Source organism: Apis mellifera, linkage group LG15 (genome assembly GCF_003254395.2).
Source record: "Apis mellifera strain DH4 linkage group LG15, Amel_HAv3.1, whole genome shotgun sequence".
Lineage (NCBI taxonomy): Eukaryota > Metazoa > Arthropoda > Insecta > Hymenoptera > Apidae > Apis > Apis mellifera.
The window spans coordinates 6,234,329-6,242,456 of record NC_037652.1 but is presented as its reverse complement, the minus strand read 5'-3'; positions in this window follow the sequence as shown (position 1 = coordinate 6,242,456).

The window sequence follows — 8,128 nt, the reverse complement described above, 5'->3', positions numbered from 1 at the left end:
CGACTCGTTGCAAGATGCGATCGACACCGACGGACGATCGATACACACACATACACACACACACATACTATTTTGCGTCCTCGAACCTTGTGTCTTTCAATCATACAATCGAAATAATCGCTTCTTAGAGTTATTTGTTATCGTCCTCTACCTCTGAAACTCGTTCACTCGTTCCTACCACACCTTTCGTGCTCCGGACACGCTAAATCTCGGACTTTTACCGTGTCCTTCTTGCCACCCCTTCTTCCCACCTGCTCCACTCGAATCCCTCGCCGCGTAGAACTCACACCACCGCATTAGGGCATCCTCCGCTTCTCAGAAGTCCCAACCCTTATCGCGTGAATTAACCCCCATTTAACCGCCAGTAAACCCCACGAGTAAACTATGTAATTAGTTAGCGATTATATCGTTATTGAACCGGGAGTTTTTCCTTTGTAAATATGTATATAACGTGTTATACATATGTACACATGTATAAGTTACGTCTAATCGTGGTGAGACGGCAGACGGAAAAACAAAAGAGAGAAGAAAGAGAGAAACCCCCTCGAATCTTTCACTTTCCTCCTTTTAATCTTGCCGCCCTACTTTCCCTCCTCCTCCTCCTCCTCCTCCTCCTTTTCCTCCTCCTTCTCTTCCTCCTCATCCCCCCTTCTCAATCGCGATCGTTTACCTGTATAAAATATTGAGTTTAGCCGCGATTAATATTATGTATATGTTGCTCTATTTATTAACAAAATGAAAATCTCTCTCTCCTATATATATATGTATCTATAATATATATATATATAAAATGATATATATAATAGTTATATATATATTTATATATAAAACGAGGAGATATATATATATATATTGTTAAAATTAAAGGATTATTTTTATTATGATTATTATATTATAATTATATTATAATAACAAGAAATACTATTAATTAATGAAACGCGCGATAATTGCGTGTACAGCTTATGGATCCCAAGCGTTCTTACGCGCTCTGTACCTACCTATCTACTCGACGATGGTTGCACCGGCGCGTGTGCGATATTATCCGCTATTGTTCTAGATAGATCGGAAAATATGTAGGCAGAGGAGCGTATACGCGCGCGCACGCGCGTTCTCGTGAAATAAAAAGCAGAGAGAAAGGAAAAAAAGAAAGAAAGGGAGAGAGAGAGAGAGAGAGAAAGAGATTATGCCTCGGTGTATAAGTATGTATGCGTGTACGGTGTGTGCGTGTGCAAAAGAGAGAGAGAAAGAGAAAAAGAGAGAATTTAATAAAAGAGAAAGGAAGATAAAGAGAAAAGAGGAATAATAATAGAGAGAACAATTTTTTTACGAACGATAATTACATCATAGTTGGATAAATTATGTGTAACTATTATACAATACGGTGCTCCGCGTGCAATGCACAGAAAAGAATCTCTCGACTACCTGTATATTTGTGTTGTAATCATCGTTGCCGTTTAATCTGGCCGGTTCCCTACGACGATTATTAACAAAAATACAAAGTTAACATTGAACAGCAACACACGGTCTAGTTCTTCTTTCATACCTACGTCCGTGCAACCCCGCCTCGAACAATAACTCGTAACCCTTTGTAACCACAATCCAAAGTTTCGCGCTTCATCGTTTTATCGCCTTTAACTCGAACGAAGAGAGAGAAAGAGAGAGAGAGAGAGAGAGAGAGCGTTAAAGCTGAAAGCACGTTTCGTTTTCGATGCACTCCCGGCTTTCGATACAGTTTATTTCGAATTATCGGTGTTCGCGATCTGTGAAAGGTATATAAGCCATAAATCGTTCGAATCGCGTATTTATAATATGTTTCATGAGCATAATGGCGCGCAATAGTGTCGTTTGTCACGTTGAACGATTTCTCGGAGTGTCGTTATTTTCGCCCATTATTTTCCTTCCCTTTTACGCGTTAGCGTCAGCCACATTCATCGACCGCGCAGACATCTTTATCGATCATCGACAATTACCGAATAGGGCATTGACGATCAAGGATGTCGATACAAGCGAACCGCATCCTACGCGGGGCCCAACTATTGTTCCATCTCGAGGCGTGCGCGCGTGTTCGAAAGGCCAGCCTGCCTATATAGAGATTAATAAGGACCGGTCCGTTGCACGGGATTAGTCGTTTCTCGATGCAACTCCGCTCGCTCTTGTACGTTTTCCGTCCCAACCTTTCACCGTAAACACGCGGTTGGCGCCTAAACTGAACGAGCTGATCGGACTTTCCGCCCATACGCTTATCTCGATTTTTCCCTTGCCCCGATACGAATCGCGAACAACCGCCAATTAGCAATGGCCGCGCGTGCCAACGTTTCCTCTTTCTCCGACAAACTCCACGGTTTCTCTCTTTATCGCCGGCGGGGCTCTCTTTATCGGTCGGCCATTGATCGAAACCAATTTAGGCTCGTTCAATCGCCCCTGAAATTAAGTTCCGTGAACGGCGAGTAAAGAAGGTTTGCTCGCATACGAATTCGTGAAACGTATCGGTACGTTTTCGTGTCGCGCATCGCGTCGCGTGAATCTTCTCCGAGAGGAGAGAGAGAGAAAAAAGGTTGGGAGGAAAGGGGAAAAAAGAAGAAACGGTCTCGGATGTATAGAACGCTAAAACGTCGGAATAAAAAATTGTTATCTCGTCGGTAGGTTGGAGCGACGTTGCCTCTTCCAAAGATGGTCATCCATATGATTCAGAGGAGAGGCGAGAAAAAACGACACGTCGGTCCGTGCTACCGGTCACGACGAAACGGCCGTTTCCGTAATCGGCTAATTAACGGAAAACGGCTATGTGTCCCTCGAAACTTGGATATATAGGTCTGTGGACGGGGCCACGGAGGCAGCACGGCCAGCGTCTCGACGCTCGACACGAGAGAGGGTCCACGTCATCGATTCTTCGCGCTCGGACGAACAGTTTTGGCCGGCTCGCTGCCTCTCGCGTGTGGAGAACGTGCAATGGCCACTACATAGGTGTATATGCACACCTATATAGGAGAGACAGTGCAAGAAGTGGGCAGGAGTGAGGCTGTGAGAGCACGTCTATAAATAGGACCAAGATCGAGATGAGGCCTCCTCTGCACTTCGTGATACCTTCTCTCCTTTTCCCGCCATCTTCTCCATCTTCCTCTCCTCTCTACTCTTCCTCTTCCCCATGCTTCTTTTTCCCAACTCCTCGTCCATCCTTCTTCCGCCTCGGCCCGCGCCTCTATCTCTGTCCCTTTCTCCGTCTCTCCGTCCCCTGTCTCCGTTTCGCTCCTTTCTTTTACTCTCTTTCTCTCGATTCTCCGTCCTCGTCCCCATCCGCCGTTTCCCGCTTTCTCTTTCGATCCTTCCATTTCGCTCGCGCTCCCGGCCCAGTACATCTCTCTCTCTCTCTCTCTCTCTCTCTCCCCTCTCTTTCTCCTTCTCCCCCATTCGTCTCATCTCTCCGTTTAGCTCCTAAACCACTTCTTCTCCTTCTCTCCGTTCCCTCTCCGTTACAGACATCCCTCCCACTAACGACTGACAAGCACGACGACGCGCTCCTCGCACGACACATAAGGATCGCGTATATACGCTGGCGCGCGTGCAGCCGAGCAAAAAAATGTCGTAAAATATAGTTCCTCCGTGGATATGCAAGCACAAGACGGGCCGGGCCCTCGAAGAAGAAAAATGCGCGTTGGGTCGCGCGACCGGCCGCTCTCGGGACGATCGAATCGATGGGACGAGTCAGGTAACATCCGCTCCTCGTTCCTCCGCGGTTGATCGTAGGTGTTGCTGAAATTTGATTCCCCGCCGCGACGCTGCACCGACGCGACTTCCGATCATGCGCGCGCATTCATCCCCGCGTTGCAACTCGCCGCGGTACCTTCCGACTTCCGACATTTAACCACGCCAGTGATCGGATACGTCATATACCATCGCCTCTTTTTACCTCTCGTTCGATCCTTTTTCTTCCTTTCTTTCTTTCTTTTCTATTTCGTAGTTTCTCTTCCATTCTTCCTCGGATTAGAAGAGATAGATACGATAGGTAAAGGGAAATACAGGAAACGAGTCGCGTTATTTATCCTCTTCTTTTTATTTATTTTTTTCTAATATTTCCAAGGCGACGTTCTATCTCGGATAGGAGGCGAAGTGCGGCGCGCATCGACGCGGCAAAACGAGCATTCCGCTTTCATTCGCGCCGCATAACGATACAGCCGGCCTGCGTGTCGCATCGATCTTATAAACCAGCATCAAACGGAGAGCAGCCGAATGAGCGGAGCCGGCCAGCCAGCCTCAGCCACACCCCGACGCGATTAAACCTGTTGCTGCTTCGCTCGTGCTTCGGCTCGGCTCCATAGACGCGTGCACGTAGGTGTTCGACTGCGAGTATATGCGGAGATCGCTCTTAAACTCTTCGGACGAATGCTCGAGGACGCGTAGTTACCAGTTTCTAATCAATAGATTCCGGACGATTGACGATTGTCGATGGAGGAACGCGAGATATTTTCTTGCCTTTGCCACTCCAGCTTCTCCTTACAGTTATATAGCAATTCAATTTGCTTATTTTCTCTTGTCTTATTCACGACAGCTCTCAAAGAATACTTTATAATTTTTACTGTAAATCTTATTTGATGTGTAATGAATAAAGAAAAAAGTTTTTGAAATTTTTATAATCGTGTAATAAGTGCGATGATTATTTCTGAGAATACGGATAATTATAATATATATATTATTTCAAAGAAGTAGTGAGAGTTCAATTCTCTCGAAAAGAGTTAATCGAAAAAGGAAAGATCCTATTAGGAATAGAATAAATATTTACGAAAAGACAAAAATAATAACGTGTGATATAATAAAAGACAGAGATACAAAAGAATTACTGGAATCCGAACATCCATTCTTCGCCATCCCCCTACGATCAGTTTCGCTTACCTTTGACTTATGACTGTCGCCACTCTAACGTTGTCCAACGAGAGATCGATGCAAGAGCAGCGTATATAACGAGCTACCGAGGACTCGAATTTCGCGTCTCCAGTAACGGTGTGACGCAATTCGGTAAGCCGGCCGCGAGGGGTGAAGCGGAGTGGTAGGTGGGCCGTGAACAAAAATTAGGGGGTAGGTAGGTTTCGCGTAATAAAACCGATCTTATCGTAACGTTTAATTCGTGATGGCCTGTTTATTTTCGACGAATCGATCGATGATAAAACGCGGCGAAACAAGCATTTCCAACGATATTATATTTACTCTCGGTAACAACAAAAATTCCTTCCACCGACTATTCTATTCCACTTTTATCGATTACGTACGTATTCTCATTCGTCTGGCATTTACATACGTACACATACGTATGTACAGCTGGAAACGTGCATAAATTGGTAAGGAGTAAGAGTAAGAGTAAATGGTGGAAAAGACGGGCGAGAATAAAGCGGAAAGAATCCTTGGATCGGGTCGCGGCGCGTCCACGGAGCAGCATCCGGAGAAGTCCTCGCTGGGGGTTAGGGTCACGTCAACGTAAAACCAAGGTAGAGATCGTGGCGGTGGAGGCAGCGTATGCGACGTGGTGGGGGCAAAAAGGTGGCGAGAGAGAGCGAGGGGGATTCATTGAGGAACGGCACGTGCGGAGAGGACAGAGCGCTGGCGAGGAGAGAGAGCCCGATGGAGCGGGCGGTCACGACAGGGGGTAGAGGCCGGGGCCAGAGGGGCAACACGGGGTTGCCTGGCGACCGTCAGCCGACGGGTTGCCCCTGGCGACTGATTGCGTCACTGCAGCGCCGTATGACGTCACGCGACGCCACTGCCCTTGACCGCTCGAGTCCGGGAAGAGCGTTCTGCCGACCCTCTCCTTCCCCTCCCGCTCTGCGAGAGGAAGGGGTGCCTCTGACGCCGACGTAATCCCGGAGGGGCGAGTTAAGGGGTAGTAGGTATCGCGTATGCACGTTGCGAGCTATACTCGCGTTTTCCACCACCACCACCACCAGCACAGAGGGTTGCAAAGGCGATACAAAAATAGTCCGCTCGTACGTTCGTAGATATTTTAGGAATTACGTTGATCGCCGCTCGTTATTTTTACCGCGCCGGTCACTTTATGCGCCGTTGCAACGATTTGATATTCTTTTTTCTTCTTCTTCTTCTTCTTCTCCTTTCTCTTTTTTCGTTTCCGTGAAGCGGACGCGAAGGATAAGATAATAAGATTAGAAATCCGGGCATCGATCGGTGGAAGAAGGATGATTACGCTTTCGTCACTTCGTTTCTTTCCCTCTTTCGTAGGTTTGTAAGTGCATTAACGTCAACGGGATTCCTCCGTACCGTGGATCGATTTTGGAACGGACTCGATGAAACAACACCTGCTCCTCTTTGCATCGTCGATGAGTTACGAAGATAGGAAATAGGATTGAAAATTTATCGAGATTAATTTTCGTTTGTTTGTTGCAGGATATATCGATTGTGCATTTGAATCGCGCGTTGAGGAGGCTCCCAGTCATCGACTCGATCTTCCCGTTTACCGGATGTTATGATCCGTTTCGACTAATAAATAGTCGAGGAAAGTGCATAGCGCCGGATACATACGAATGTGAACGCTTTACGTTTCGTTCAAATATTTTATAACTCCGCAATGCTCCTATTGGAACGGAATTGCGATTCGTAGGCGGGAAACGTACGCGCGTAACTTGCTGCTCCAAGCCCACTGCACAATGAAAAAGCAAAAAATGAAGCGATTACTACTCAACTTTCTACCATTTACGTCATAAGTGCATCTTGGGAAAAAATCGAAATGTTTCGATTTCAAGATACGTACAGATTTTACACGATAATTCTGTAATTTCGAGAACGTGGAGGAATATAAATTTTCGAAATATTTACGAATAAAGCTATATTCATTTGTAAAATTTTAATCGCCTTACGATAGTACGTATCTTATATATAATTGTATAATTTTTAATAAAATAACTGCATGAAATATACGATTAGAAAGTGATTTTTTTTATACTCTCTGTATATTTTTGCAGTTCGAGTTTTTACAATTTCAACTTCTATGGCGCGTACGTATGTAAGTATGTGTGTATACCGAACCCTATTCAGCTGACGTCTATTCATTCACTCTGTTCATCCATTCATGAAATGCAATGAAGTATTGCGCATGCGCAAATTTCGTTTCCTTTTGCTTTTGAAACTTACATCTTATCGACTGTTGAAATAATTGCTTCGATTCTATGAAAATTGCATTACATTTACAATTTTACTCCAAAATTTCGAAGAAATATATTTGTCTTCAAAAAATTATTTTAGATATTTTACTAAAAAGTTGCCAATAAATAGAAGATAAGATACGAAATAGATTTCCTTTCTTATGACAGTTTGTGTTCTATGTCCTGAATTACCGATCGTACAAATAGTTGTTTTGATGTGCCCTCTATAATTTAGAGCGGCGAATTTAAGAATTACATTCAATATGTAAATATATATTAATATTACATTAGGATGTAATGTTTTAAATGCTTCGATAACAATAGATGCATGTATAGAATTATTCATTACAAATCAAAGTTGTTTTATATAGAATATAAAAAATATTCTGAAATTTTATTCATGAATATATTTCTAAATAAAAATTTACTATTATCCCAATAGTAGAAAAAGTCTTAATATTATGTATATTACATGTGTTTTTATCCAGTATGAATGTATATTTTGATCAATATATATATTTTATATTTTTATATGTATATTTTATATACATTTTTATATTTCTATATGTTGTATTCATTTAATATACTTTAAATTCTTATATATAGTATACACATATATATTTTATATATATCCTTATCTTGTCATATATTGTATATTGTCTTGTATATACTTGTATAACATTTTGGCCAATAGTTGATCTGACTACTTTTCTGATTAATGATTGACTTATACTACTTGTCTGTCCATCAATAAGTTCAGCTATGTTATTTATCAGAAAGCAATATAAAACAGATATGTATATCAAATTTCAAACTTTATTAAGAACAATAAAACAATAAAAAATTATATTTTTTTATAATATAATAATATAAATAAATAAGGATGCAAAATTTAAATACAAAAAAAAGTACAAAAATTTTCAAAAAACTCAATATTAAATATATACGTATAAATCCTGTATAATATAAAAAATACTTCTTATATT